Raw genomic sequence first — 14,433 nt, 5'->3', positions numbered from 1 at the left:
TTTACTAGAATGGCACTCATCGATGTTGTGATGTCAACCAATATGCCTCCGCCCACATTATTAGAACCAAGTTTGATTTAAATCCCTATAGCTGTTCTCAAGTATCACATTTTTACCTGGCATGACCTTTGACCTTGACGCCAAAATCTTCATATTTTCCTTCATAATTCAACTTTGCTTCATAATTCAACTTTGCTTCATACTATTGTTACGGCCACAGGTTTTGGGGTCTACTATGAGGGGGGAGCCCCAGCTCCTCCTGGACTACTGGACCTGAAGCTACCGAGCGTGGATAACTCTGTGTCTCTGTCGGACCCGGTCGGACTCTGTCGGACCCGGTGGATTGATAATTAACTACAAAATGCCAATTAGTCTACCAGATTCCCTAGGGTCCTCCATCCAATTACCATTTACCTGGGGAGGCCGTGGTTTTCCAACCGGGTTTCACGCCCTCGATGTGCACAGATCTTATCTTATGTTTTAATCAGATGCAGCCGAGCGGAACTGTCAATGCACACTGGATATAGACTGGAGCCAATTTGTGGGAACTGAAACATCCCTTATAACCACTAGTACAGGCTATAGTAAACCAATGAAGGCAATGACATGCACAGACAGATACGAAATGACATGCGAACGTGCGCTAGGAACCCAAATGATATGTCAGGCAAGTGGAGAGTCGTGGCTATTTAAAAGAAGATACAGGGAGGTTAGTGCACCTTTGTGCTTTCTGTTTTTTGGGATTTGAAGATGGGGTGCAAGGGGTTTCAACGTTCATTACTCCCTCCTACCATGCTGCTGTTGTTGACTGTTGTGATGGTAAAGGAAGGGCCGTCGGCGTTAGCAGTGGTCATGTGGTGAAGGTCTGAATCTGTGGGATTGTGGTTAAGCAATCATGACCGGGTGGGGGTGGTTAAGCATGGTTGTTAATAAAAGTGAGAGGTGGGTTACTATTTCTTCTTGTGGAGGAAGGTAGTTAGGTTATGGTGGTATGGAGATGGTTGGGAAGTTAATAGCAGTTAGTAGTGGTCAATGCGGTTGCCTATAGTGGTGGCGGCCATTGGGAATTGGCGTGGGATTTAAAGCCCGTTTTGTTGTGAATATGCAACTGAAATGCACTTCCTCCATGGTGGTTTGATGGAGATAGAAAAGAGAGAAAATCCCTAACTAATCCCACATAACGCGTATTGACCAGTGAAATCCACGACACAGAAGGGAGGACAATCTAAACGTTAAATAAAGAAATAATTAACTCAGGAAACTGTACGGTTCAACTTTTGCTTTCAGTTTGTCTCTGTTATTTCTTCCTTAGCTATGTTTAAACATGTGTGTGTGTGTCTCATGTGGGGGTCTGGGGGCCAGGGGAGGGATGTAAATTTTCTATGTAAATGTGTACCATGTAGCGCCACCTGGTTATGGTGGCAGTGGGTATTACAATTTCCTTTTTTACCTGTGCAACACTGAGCTTATGAAGCACTCTTTGCACAGGAAAATTTTCCCTCCTTCCCTTCCCCCCCCCCCCCCCTCCCCTCACCCAAAACGAATGGGCCCGTCAAAGCCACCCCCACCCTCCAAGAGATGTATATGGAGTACATCTTTCCCCTCCCACTCAGTTCACCTCCCCTTCTCTTCCACTCCCCCCCCCCCTCACTCCCTTCCTCAACCCTCCTACCCCTGCCCCCCCCCTTCCCCGGCGACGCTGGGTGCTTCTGCTAGTACCATATAAAGGGGCCTTTTCTGTGCCCCTGGCATTTTCCTCAATAATTGCTACTGATGTTGAAATTTTTCTTTGTCCAACTTTTTGGGGATTGTCCCCAAGTAAAAAAAGGACTGCGGGTCCTGAAACTCACCTGGATCAGGAGCAAGAGTCACTAAAACCCCCCACAGAACCCCTCAGACCATGATATTTTTAAGACCATGAGCAAATTCTTACTTGGGAATCAACCGACTCACCCTCCCCCCCCACCCCCCACCACCACCCCTGTAAACTCCCATAATGTGCTCAGATTTTAATGCGGTCAATACACCTTCGTTAGGCATCAGATTTGAAGCTTGTGGCCAGGTTTCATCAAAATTGTGTATGTAGTTTTGGATAAGAGAGCCAATACCGATTTTTGTAGGGGGTGGAGGGGGGTCCAAAACCCCCCATGGACCCCCAAAACAAGCGCAGATTTTGATGCGGTCAATAAACCTTTATTTGGCATCAGTGAGCAGCTTGTGGCCAAGTTTCATCAAAATCGGTGTAGTTTCTGAGAAGACGGCAAATACCTATTTTAGGGGACAAAACCCCCCGTAAAACCCCTTATTGAGCGCAGATTTTGATGCGGTCAATACACCTTCGTTAGGCATCACACATGAAGCTTGTAGCCAAGTTTCATCAACATCGCTTGTGTAGTTTCAGAGAAGGGAGAAAAATCCCTATTTTTGGGGTGTCAAATCCTCCCAATTGTCAGGCCCCATGTTAAAGTTGCATAAAGAGAAACGATCCATTATAAAGGGAGAGGCGCTTTGCACTTCCCTTGATATACAGACTTGGCATTTAATATGGAATTTTTTTTTTTCTTGACTTGGGTTTACTTTCTTAACTCAGTATATCAATCTGGTGAGTGTATTTTACACTTTGGTGATTTATTTGTTAAAAGAACCATGTCACTGATTGTCTGTCGCAGCAAGAAGTCAACAACAGGATTATATCACAGGTGGCATGGCAAAATGTACGGACAGGTGCATTTGATGATTGGCTTCACAGTCGGGTATACAAGGGTTGTTGCGTTCTGTATTAGTGGAAAACAACTGCTGCACATCTCCAAAAGTTATTGCCGCTTCCTCTGGAGATGGTCCTTCAACTCGACAATGCTGTTTGTCATGGAGTGGTCGCTTTATGAAATTACGGCATGAAACAGCGTGCTATTCCTCGGCAGTAGGGCATCACTCAAGGTCAGGTGTCAAACATCCTGAAACGAAATGCTCAGAGGGGTGTCCCTACTCCAATACTGAGGCCAGGACGTCCCCGCAGAACCACAAGGAGGGATGATCGCCAACTGCACCGGTTAGTCCGCAATGGCCCTACCAAGACAGCTGGCTTAGGGCTGAGTGGCAGCAACTGACAAATGTGCCTGTATCCAGAAGGCTAGTCAACCAACGACTGGTTCAAGCAGGCTATCGTGCCAGGCATCCCCTGAGAAAGCCACGCCTGACCAGACAACACAGCCAGCGCCGATTGCAGTGGGCCAGAGAGCACCGTCAATGGCAGCCAGGACACTGGAATCATGTGATCTTCAGTGACGAGTCTAGATTTCTGGTCTATCGTCAAGATGGCCGCGTCCGAGTGCGCAGACAAGTGCATGAAGCCTACAACAAAGATTGTATAGTGCCAAGAGTCCAAGCTGGAGGTGGTGGGGTGAACGTTTGGGCTGCTTTTCATGCAGGGGGCAAAACTGACCTGGTTGTTCTGAATGGAAACCTGAACCAGTTCAGGTACAGGGCCATTCTGGAAGAACCATTGCTTCCATTTGCTCGTGCAGCCTTTCGAGGAAACTTTGTCTTCCAAGATGACAATGCACGGCCTCATCGTGCTCGCATGATCCAACACTTTCTTGCTGACCGTGGTGTAGAGCATATGGAGTGGCCTGCCATGTCCCCGGATATGAATCCGATACAGAACTTGTGGGCAGAATTAACGCGTCAAATCGACCACTTGGACCAGCAGCCGACCTCTGTGCGTGAATTGCAGCAGGCTATTGTCACTGCATGGCAAGCGATTCCTGTCCAAACCTTGGCAAATCTCGTGAACAGCATGCCTCAACATGTACGTGCTCTCCTGAATGCTCGTGGGGGTTACACGAAGTACTGAACTGTAATTTTACTGTCCGTAATCCCAGTCGTAATTTAACTTTTGTTTTTGTTAAAAAAAATTTGGGCTAATGTGCAAAATAAAGAGATACTTCTGGAAAACGTGCAGAAGTTTAACACAGTACTGTCCATGAATTGAGTTCGATATCAGTTTCCATCACTTTCAAGGATCAATTTATTTGTTTCGAAATGTCAAATGTGGTTTTTGTTTCTTTTAAAGGTCACATTAACAAAATGTAGAATAATTTCAACATAATTCCAATGAACTTTTGGTTCTAAGACATCTTGAAAAGTAAGTTCACCCCCACAAAAAAAATAATCCATATTAAATGCCAAGTCTGTATAAATATATATACATATACGTATATATATATACGTATATATATATATATATATATATATATATATATATATATATATATCTCTCTCTCTCTCTCTCTCTCTCTCTCTCAAGGGAAGTGCAAAGCGCCTCTCCCTTTATAAGGGATCGTTTCTCTTGATGCAACTTTAACATGGGGCCTGACAATTGGGAGGATTTGACACCCCAAAAATAGGGATTTTTCTCGTAACATATAGTATATATATTTCTCGTAAATACTATATGTTACGAATGTCGTAACATATAGTAGGATTCGGATTAAAGACACATTGATTTTATGCAGTACCACTACTACAGTTTTAGAGCTAACCTACAAAACCTGTGGAACGTTTTGGGGTCCCAGCAGGCATCCTAAGGTAGGTGGGAGGTTTCATTAATGCTGAAGGTGGCACAGGAATGTGGAATTTATTGGTTTCATGCTTTAGCATTCACCGTTTTCACATTCTTTGTTTGCTTCCGGCTCCCCACCCGTGTGTAGAACGGGTACCTCGCTAGTATATATACATATACATAAATATATATGAACATAAAAATATATGTATACCTATTATACACTACATGACCAAAGGTATGCGGACACCCCTTCTAATTGGTGGATTCGGCTGTTTCAGCCACACCTATTGCTGACAGGTATACATAATAAATCACACAGCCATGCAATGTCCATGGACAAACATTGGCAGTATAATGGGTCATACTGAAGAGCTCGGTGACTTTCAAAGTGGCACCGTCATAGGATGCCACCTTTCCAACAAGTCAATTCCTCAAATTTCTGCCCTGCTGGAGCTTCCCTGGTCAAATATAAGTGCTGTTATTGTGAAGTGGAAACGTCTAGGAGCAACAACAGCTCAGCCGAAAAGTAGTAGTAGCAGAATGGAACCGTTTCTAATGCTGAAGACCCTGCACGGCCCATTCTAGTGCTGAAGCACATAGCGCATAAAATCGTCTGTCCTCGGTTGCAACACTCACTACTGAGTTCCAAATTGCCTCTGGAAGCAACGTCAGCACAACAACTGTTCGTCCGGAGCTTCACGAAATGGGTTTCCATGGCCGAGCAGCCGCACACAAGCCTAAGGTCACCATGCGCAATTACAAGCATCGACTGGAGTGGTGTAAAGCTCGCCGCCATTTGACTCTGGAGCAGTGGAAACGCGTTCTCTGGAGTGATGAATCACGCTTCACCATCTGGCAATCCGACGGATGAATCTGGGTTTGGCAGATGCCAGGATAATGCTACCTGCCCAAATGCATAGTGCCAACTGTAATGTTTGGTGGAGGAGGAATAATGGACTGGGGCTGTTTTTCATGGTTTGGGCTAGGGCCCTTAGTTCCAGTGAAGGGAAATATTAACGCTACAGCATACAATGATATTCTAAACGATTGTGTGCTTCCAACTTTGTGGCAACAGTTTGGGGAAGGCCCTTTCCTGTTTCAGCATGACAATGCCCCCGTGTACAAAGCAAGGTCTCTACAGAAAAGGTTTGTCGACATCGGTGTGGAAAAACTTGACTGGCCTGCACAGAGCCCTGACCTCAACCCCATCGAACACCTTTGGGATGAATTGGAACGCTGACTGTGAGCCAGGCCTAATCGCACAACATCAGTGCCCGACCTCACGAATGCACTTGTAGCTGAATGGAAGCAAATCCCCAAGCAATGTTCCAACATCTTGTGGAAAGCCTTCCCAGAAGAGTGGAGGCTGTTATAGAAGCAAAGGGGGAACCAACTCCATATTAATGTCCATGATTTTGGAATGAGAAGTTCGATGTTCGGGTGTCCACATACTTTTGGTCATGTAGTGTGTGTGTGTGTATATATATATATATATATATATATATATATATATATATATATATATATCTGTGCAGTGTGTCTTGTCACTGAACTACTCCCTCAAAATTTGTGAAATCGTACCAAATTTCTGGTATGCACCTATCTCCCCCGTGTGTATGTCCTAAGGGTATTGTTTTTTAAATTTTTTGGAAAAAAAATTGAAAACTTTTTTTTTCAACTTAAATCTTCAACTTCAATTGTTTATAAAATGTAATATCACGTGTATTACAAAGACATTTGTGCAAAATAATTGTTTGTATTATGATTGGTGTAAACTATGACAAAACAGCAACCAACTCAGGTACAGTCATCTATCTGTATATCTACATATCTGGGCAGATTCTGTGTTGTTACTGAACTACTCCCTCAAACTTTTGTTTCTGTGGCGGTGAAGTGTTTTGAATTACGTGGAGGTGAGGTGTCTTGAATTTAGTGGTGGTGAGGTGTTTTGCATTACATGGTGGCGAGGTGTTTTTAATTACGTGGTGGTGAGGTATTTTAATTATGTGGTGGTGAGGTGTTTTGAATTATGTGGTGGTGAGGTGTTTTTAATTACGTGGTGGTGAGGTGTTTTAATTATGTGGTGGTGAGGTGTTTTGAATTTCGTGGTGGTGAGGTGTTTTGAATTACGTGGTGGTGAGGTGTTTTGAATTACATGGTGGTGAGGTGTTTTGAATTACGTGGTGGTGAGGTGTTTTGAATTACATGGTGGTGAGGTGTTTTTAATTATTTGGTGGTGAGGTGTTTTTAATTATGTGGTGTGAGGTGTTTTGAATTACATGGTGGTGCGGTGTTTTTAATTATGTGGTGGTGAGGTGTTTTTAATTATGTGGTGTGAGGTGTTTTGAATTACATGGTGGTGAGGTGTTTTGAATTACGTGGTGGTGAGGTGTTTTTAATTACATGGTGGTGAGGTGTTTTGAATTATGTGGTGGTGAGGTGTTTTTTATTTCGTGGTGGTGAGGTGTTTTTAATTACATGGTGGTGAGGTGTTTTTAATTATGTGGTGTGAGTTGTTTTTTTATTTCGTGGTGGTCAGGTGTTTTTAATTACATGGTGTTGAGGTGTTTTTAATTACATGGTGGTGAGGTGTTTTGAATTATGTGGTGTGAGGTGTTTTTTATTTCGTGGTGGTGAGGTGTTTTTAATTACATGGTGGTGAGGTGTTTTTAATTATGTGGTGTGAGGTGTTTTTTTTTTCGTGGTGGTGAGGTGTTTTTTATTTCGTGGTGGTGAGGTGTTTTTAATTCTGAGGTGTGAGGTGTTTTTTATTTCGTGGTGGTGAGGTGTTTTTTATTTCGTGGTGGTGAGGTGTTTTTTATTTCGTGGTGGTGAGGTGTTTTTTATTTCGTGGTGGTGAAGTGTTTTTTATTTCGTGGTGGTGAGGTGTTTTGAATTACGTGGTGGTGAGGTGTTTTAATTATGTGGTGGTGAGGTGTTTTCAATTATGTGGTGTGAGGTGTTTTTTATTTCGTGGTGGTGAGGTGTTTTTAATTACATGGTGGTGAGGTGTTTTTAATTACGTGGTGGTGAGGTGTTTTGAATTATGTGGTGTGAGGTGTTTTTTATTTCGTGGTGGTGAGGTGTTTTTAATTACATGGTGGTGAGGTGTTTTTAATTACGTGGTGGTGAGGTGTTTTTAATTATGTAGTGTGAGGTGTTTTTTATTTCGTGGTGGTGAGGTGTTTTTTTATTTTGTGGTGGTGAGGTGTTTTGAATTACTTGGTGGTGAGGTGTTTTTTTATTTCGTGGTGGTGAGGTGTTTTCTATTTCGTGGTGGTGAGGTGTTTTCTATTTCGTGGTGGTGAGGTGTTTTTAATTACATGGTGGTGAGGTGTTTTTAATTACATGGTGGTGAGGTGTTTTTAATTACATGGTGGTGAGGTGTTTTTAATTATGTGGTGTGAGGTGTTTTTTATTTCGTGGTGGTGAGGTGTTTTTAATTACATGGTGGTGAGGTGTTTTTAATTATGTGGTGTGAGGTGTTTTTTATTTTGTGGTGGTGAGTTGTTTTTTATTTCGTGGTGGTGAGGTGTTTTGAATTACTTGGTGGTGCGGTGTTTTGAATTACATGGTGGTGAGGTGTTTTTTATTTCGTGGTGGTGAGGTGTTTTTTATTTTGTGGTGGTGAGTTGTTTTTTATTTCGTGGTGGTGAGGTGTTTTGAATTACTTGGTGGTGCGGTGTTTTGAATTACGTGGTGGTGAGGTGTAATCGTCCCAAGCTTCCAGTCTGCACCTACCCCTCCCGTATGTATGTGCTGAGCGGTTCTTTTTTTCATTGTTTTTATTTTTTCAACCTAAATTGTTTATAAAAATGTAATATCACAAACACTACAAATAAATTTGTGCAAAATAATTGTTTGTATTATGATTGGTGTAAATCATGACAACACAGCAACTCAGGTAGTCATTATCCTCAGCTAAAATAAGCCCGTTCATCTGTAACGACGCTTGGTGAGGCGAGCGCAGCGAGCCGAGCCAAGCTAGTAGATATATGTATGTATGTATATATATATATACGTATATATATATATATATATATATATATATATATATATATATATATATATATATATATATATATATATATATATATATAAATATATATATATATATATATATATATATAAATAAATATATATATATATATATATATATATATATATATATATATATATATATATATATATAGCCATGTACGCATTATCTACGTTATATTAAAGATATGAAAAATATATATAATTGTGTATGGTAGTGCAGTGTCACACACACACACACACACACACACACACACACACACACACACACACACACACACACACACACACACACACACACACACACACACACACACACACACACACACACACACACACACACACACACACACACACCTTAGAAAGAAAGAACAGAGAAAACGGAAAGCACAATATGAATTATCTTTATCTTACTGGTGAGTGTATGAGATAGTGGAGCTGAATGAAAGGAAGAAAGGTGAATTGGTCGAAGTCAAATATGCATAGAGGGCGCAAGTGAACAAACAGGTGAGTAAAGAAATGCAAAACGCCAAAAGGCACAGGAAACTGAACCGATTAATGAAATAAATTCAACGATTGGAAGAAAATACACCAAATTGTACAGTCGAGTTTCCCACATTTGGGGAAATCGCAAGGGTCAACCCACCCGGAGTGCAATGGGTGGACCTCGCCCTGAGAACACCACCTTATTGATCATGGTATTTATCCTGTCAGGTAAACACTGATACACTGGTTTATTCCATATGTTTTGAGTCATCAGTGAACCATACAGCGCTTCAATCCAGTAACTTTGCAGTCATGACAAAGGGATTGCAGTGTTACAATTATATTTACTGTATCATTTTTATTTATGTTATTATTATTATTATTATTATTATTACGAAAAGGATTCTGCTTTATGAAGAAACCTGGGCTAATTTGTCCGAAACGGCCTGAAGGTGAGCCATGAAGGTCAGCTAGTCAGCCAAAATAAGTTGTTTCATACCTCTCCGACCCCCTCCCCTTCCCCTGCCCTCTCCCTCCCACAGATCTCCCGGTGTCCCTGTTCTCTACTGTTGTACTTGTGTGCTTCCCTCTCTCTCCCCATATTGTCTCCCACACCTTTTATTACATGTTTTATGTGTCCGTTTATGTTTCTTTGTGATTAATGTTAGCTCTTACACGAGCCTCGATCTTGTAAAAAAAACAAAAAACAAGAGAGGATGAGTGTGAGAGAGGATGAGTGTGAGAGAGGATGAGGTGAGAGAGGATGAGGTGAGAGAGGATGAGTGTGAGAGAGGATGAGTGTGAGAGAGGATGAGTGTGAGAGAGGATGAGGTGAGAGAGGATGAGTGTGAGAGAGGATGAGTGTGAGAGAGGATGAGTGTGAGAGAGGATGAGTGTGAGAGAGGATGAGTGTGAGAGAGGATGAGGTGAGAGAGGACGAGGTGAGAGAGGACGAGGTGAGAGAGGATGAGTGTGAGAGAGGCTGGGGTGAGAGAGGGTGAGGTGAGAGAGGATGAGTGTGAGAGAGGATGAGTGTGAGAGAGGATGAGTGTGAGAGAGGATGAGTGTGAGAGAGGATGAGTGTGAGAGAGGATGAGGTGAGAGAGGACGAGGTGAGAGAGGACGAGGTGAGAGAGGATGAGTGTGAGAGAGGCTGGGGTGAGAGAGGGTGAGGTGAGAGAGGATGAGTGTGAGAGAGGATGAGGTGAGAGAGGATGAGTGTGAGAGAGGATGAGTGTGAGAGAGGATGAGGTGAGAGAGGATGAGGTGAGAGAGGATGAGTGTGAGAGAGGATGAGTGTGAGAGAGGATGAGTGTGAGAGAGGATGAGTGTGAGAGAGGATGAGGTGAGAGAGGACGAGGTGAGAGAGGACGAGGTGAGAGAGGATGAGTGTGAGAGAGGCTGGGGTGAGAGAGGGTGAGGTGAGAGAGGATGAGTGTGAGAGAGGATGAGGTGAGAGAGGACGAGGTGAGAGAGGACGAGGTGAGAGAGGATGAGTGTGAGAGAGGCTGGGGTGAGAGAGGGTGAGGTGAGAGAGGATGAGTGTGAGAGAGGATGAGGTGAGAGAGGATGAGTGTGAGAGAGGATGAGTGTGAGAGAGGATGAGTGTGAGAGAGGATGAGTGTGAGAGAGGATGAGTGTGAGAGCGGATGAGGTGAGAGAGGATGAGTGTGAGAGAGGATGAGGTGAGAGAGGATGAGGTGAGAGAGGATGAGTGTGAGAGAGGATGAGTGTGAGAGAGGATGAGGTGAGAGAGGATGAGGTGAGAGAGGATGAGGTGAGAGGATGAGTGTGAGAGAGGATGAGGTGAGAGAGGATGAGTGTGAGAGAGGATGAGTGTGAGAGAGGATGAGTGTGAGAGAGGATGAGGTGAGAGAGGATGAGTGTGAGAGGATGAGGTGAGAGAGGAAGAGTGTGAGAGGATGAGGTGAGAGAGGATGAGTGTGGGAGAGGATGAGTGTGAGAGAGGATGAGTGTGAGAGAGGATGAGTGTGAGAGAGGATGAGGTGAGAGAGGATGAGTGTGAGAGAGGATGAGGTGAGAGAGGATGAGTGTGATAGAGGATGAGGTGAGAGAGGATGAGTGTGATAGAGGATGAGTGTGGGAGAGGATGAGTGTGAGAGAGGATGAGTGTGAGAGAGGATGAGATGAGAGAGGATGAGTGTGAGAGAGGATGAGGTGAGAGAGGATGAGTGTGATAGAGGATGAGGTGAGAGAGGATGAGTGTGAGAGAGGATGAGTGTGAGAGAGGATGAGTGTGAGAGAGGATGAGGTGAGAGAGGATGAGTGTGAGAGAGGATGAGGTGAGAGAGGATGAGTGTGAGAGGATGAGGTGAGAGAGGATGAGGTGAGAGAGGATGAGTGTGAGAGAGGATGAGTGTGAGAGAGGATGAGGTGAGAGAGGATGAGGTGAGAGAGGATGAGTGTGAGAGAGGATGAGGTGAGAGAGGATGAGTGTGAGAGAGGATGAGTGTGAGAGAGGATGAGTGTGAGAGAGGATGAGGTGAGAGAGGATGAGTGTGAGAGAGGATGAGGTGAGGGAGGATGAGTGTGAGAGGATGAGGTGAGAGAGGATGAGTGTGAGAGAGGATGAGGTGAGGGAGGATGAGTGTGAGAGGATGAGGTGAGAGAGGATGAGTGTGAGAGAGGATGAGGTGAGCGAGGATGAGTGTGGGAGAGGATGAGTGTGAGAGAGGATGAGTGTGAGAGAGGATGAGTGTGAGAGAGGATGAGGTGAGAGAGGATGAGTGTGAGAGAGGATGAGGTGAGAGAGGCTGAGTGTGAGAGAGGATGAGGTGAGAGAGGATGAGTGTGAGAGAGGATGAGTGTGAGAGAGGATGAGTGTGAGAGAGGATGAATGTGAGAGGATGAGTGTGAGAGAGGATGAGTGTGAGAGAGGATGAATGTGAGAGAGGATGAGTGTGAGAGAGGATGAATGTGAGAGAGGATGAATGTGAGAGGATGAGGTGAGAGAGGATGAGTGTGAGAGAGGATGAGTGTGAGAGAGGCTGAGTGTGAGAGAGGATGAGTGTGAGAGAGGATGAGGTGAGAGAGGATGAGTGTGAGAGAGGATGAGTGTGAGAGAGGATGAGTGTGAGAGAGGATGAGTGTGAGAGAGGATGAGTGTGAGAGAGCATGAGGTGATAGAGAATGAGTGTGAGAGAGGATGAGTGTGAGAGAGGATGAGCGTGAGAGAGGATGAGTGTGAGAGGGTGAGATGGTGAGATGGTGAGGATGAAAGGTTAATTATAAGGTTAGGCCGATAAGTTGAATCAAACCAAGAAGGTGAATGTGAGATTACAATTGTGATGGTGGTAGTGGTGGTGTTGTTGTTGTTGTTTGTGGTGGTGGTGGTGGTGGTGGCGGTGGTGATGATGATAGTGGTGGTAGTGGTGTTGTTGGTGATGATGGTGGTAATGGTGATTTTGGTGGTGGTGGTTGTGATGATGATAGTGGTGGTAGTGGTGGTGTTGTTGGTGATGATGGTGGTAGTAGTGGTGTTGTGGTGGTGGTGGTGATGTTGGTGGTGGTCGTGATGGTGGTGGTAGTAGTAGTGGTGTCGTTGTTGATGTTGGTGGTGGTGATTATAGTGGTGGTAGTTGTGTTGTTGGTGGTAGTGGTGTTGGTGGTGGTGGTGATATTGGTGGTGGTAGTGATGATGGTGGTGGTGGTAGTGGTGTTGTTGGTGATGATGGTGATAGTGGTGTTGTTGATGTTGGTGGTGGTGGTGATGATAGTGGTGGTAGTGGTGTTGTTGGTGGTGGTAGTGATGGTGGTGGTGGTGGTAGTGGTGTTTATTGTGATGTTAGTGGTGGTGGTAGTAGTGATTTTGGTGTTGTTGGTGGTGGTGGTGATGATGATAGTGGTGTTGTTTGTGATGATAGTGGTAATGGTGTTGGTGATGTTGGTGGTGGTGGTCGTGGTTGTGGTTGTGGTGAGCTCCCGAGGCGAGAGTGATACGTAATGAGATAGTGGAGCTGAATGAAGGAAAGAGTGTGAGGTGAGAGAACAAGAGATATGTGAGGACAGTGAGAGGAGAGGAAATGCAGAAACGTCTCTTGGGGAAAGGTTCACTTCCGAGAAAATGCCCTACATCATCACCCATCGCCCCCCATCGCCCCCCATCACCCACAACCCCTCCCCAACGACCCAGCCCGACCCCGCCCCCCGCTTTCACCTCCCCCCATCATGATACAGTAATTATAATACAATTTTTACAACTACCATCAACACAAATTATGATCATGCTGATTGTAATCATCACGCGCCATATGCATCATCATGCGATCTCTCCACACAAGGTATACCATTAACAGCATATCCATACGATGTGATCCTATTCATATAAGATCGGGATTCCAACGTCATCTTAGTCCTGTACACGTATCATATTTGTCCGTCCACCAAAGGCTTATTCGGATGGAAATACACGGACAGGTACGTACGTCCTCACCTCGCGCTCGTTTCTCGTTCTCCTGGATCTCGGCTTGAGGGAATCTTCCTGCTCTCGCTCTCTTCTCCGATCGCGGCTTTCCCTCTCCCTCTCTCCCCTTCCTCCCTCTCACCTCTGCTCGGCTCACGATGTGCGTTCGCTCCGTCCGATCACCGCGCTTCTTCTTCTTCTTCGTGCTTTAACACTCTTTCACTCCCTCTCTCTCCGACTGTTCCCCTTCCCCTCACACGTCTCCACTTCGCACTCTCTCCCACATATACTTCCTCCCTCCCCTTTCCTCTTCCCCCTCACTCACATTTCACCACTCTCGACGTCGCTCTGTTTATACACAACTTCGCTTCTGTTCTCTCCAGTCCGACCAAGGCTGCTCCGGGTGCTCCTCACCTGTGCTGATCCCACAGACTTGCTTCCTTCCCCAGTGTTTCTCTCTTCCTCTCGATACTCTCTCTCTAACATGGAGCATGGACCCCCTTTTACACTCTACCCACCGATGGCTTTTCTCACGATTGAGAGACGGGGTCAAAAACGACATGTAGCATCATATTTCAAAAAGTTGTGGACAGATTCGGACGAATCTTGGTAGATGAGTTGGTTCGACGACAAGAACGAGCCGATTCCATTTTGGTTCAGTTCCAGATCCACATCCGGCCTTTATCTGTGATTTAGTGCGAGACAAAACATAAACTGTTCAGCCGAGAGGGAGTATGCGCTCCACTGAGTGCCATTGTATTTAAGTGTCTCTTTTACCATTGCAACACCATCTATATATATATATATATATATATATATATATATATATATATATATATATATATATATATATATATATATATATATATATATATATATATATATATATATATATATATATATATATCTGTGCAGGGTCTGT

General features: G+C 44.4%; 1 protein-coding gene and 1 non-coding gene across 5 annotated transcripts in view; both read right to left on the bottom strand.

Annotated features, from left to right (window-relative positions):
- Positions 1-13,745, bottom strand: part of LOC137421644 (adhesion G protein-coupled receptor L2) — a 568,677-nt gene extending 554,932 nt beyond the window's left edge. For 3 of the 4 annotated variants that reach the window (XR_010983380.2, XM_068107911.2, XM_068107894.2), the window contains exon 1: positions 13,542-13,745. The gene's annotated coding sequence lies outside the window, so the exon portion shown is untranslated. Of the gene's footprint in view, positions 1-13,533 lie in introns of all 4 variants that reach the window. The other variant, XM_068107903.2, reaches the window with a different exon arrangement.
- Positions 9,169-9,324, bottom strand: LOC137420177 (U1 spliceosomal RNA). Its single transcript, XR_010983148.2, has one exon. It is a non-coding gene; the product is annotated as a U1 spliceosomal RNA (small nuclear RNA).
- Positions 13,746-14,433: the final 688 nt, after the last annotated feature.

The sequence above is a fragment of the Myxine glutinosa genome, chromosome 1, assembly GCF_964187855.1.
Source record: "Myxine glutinosa chromosome 1, kmMyxGlut1.1, whole genome shotgun sequence".
Classification (NCBI taxonomy): Eukaryota; Metazoa; Chordata; class Myxini; order Myxiniformes; family Myxinidae; genus Myxine; species Myxine glutinosa.
Note: the sequence above shows the minus strand (reverse complement) of the source record. Positions and strands in the feature narration are given on the sequence as shown.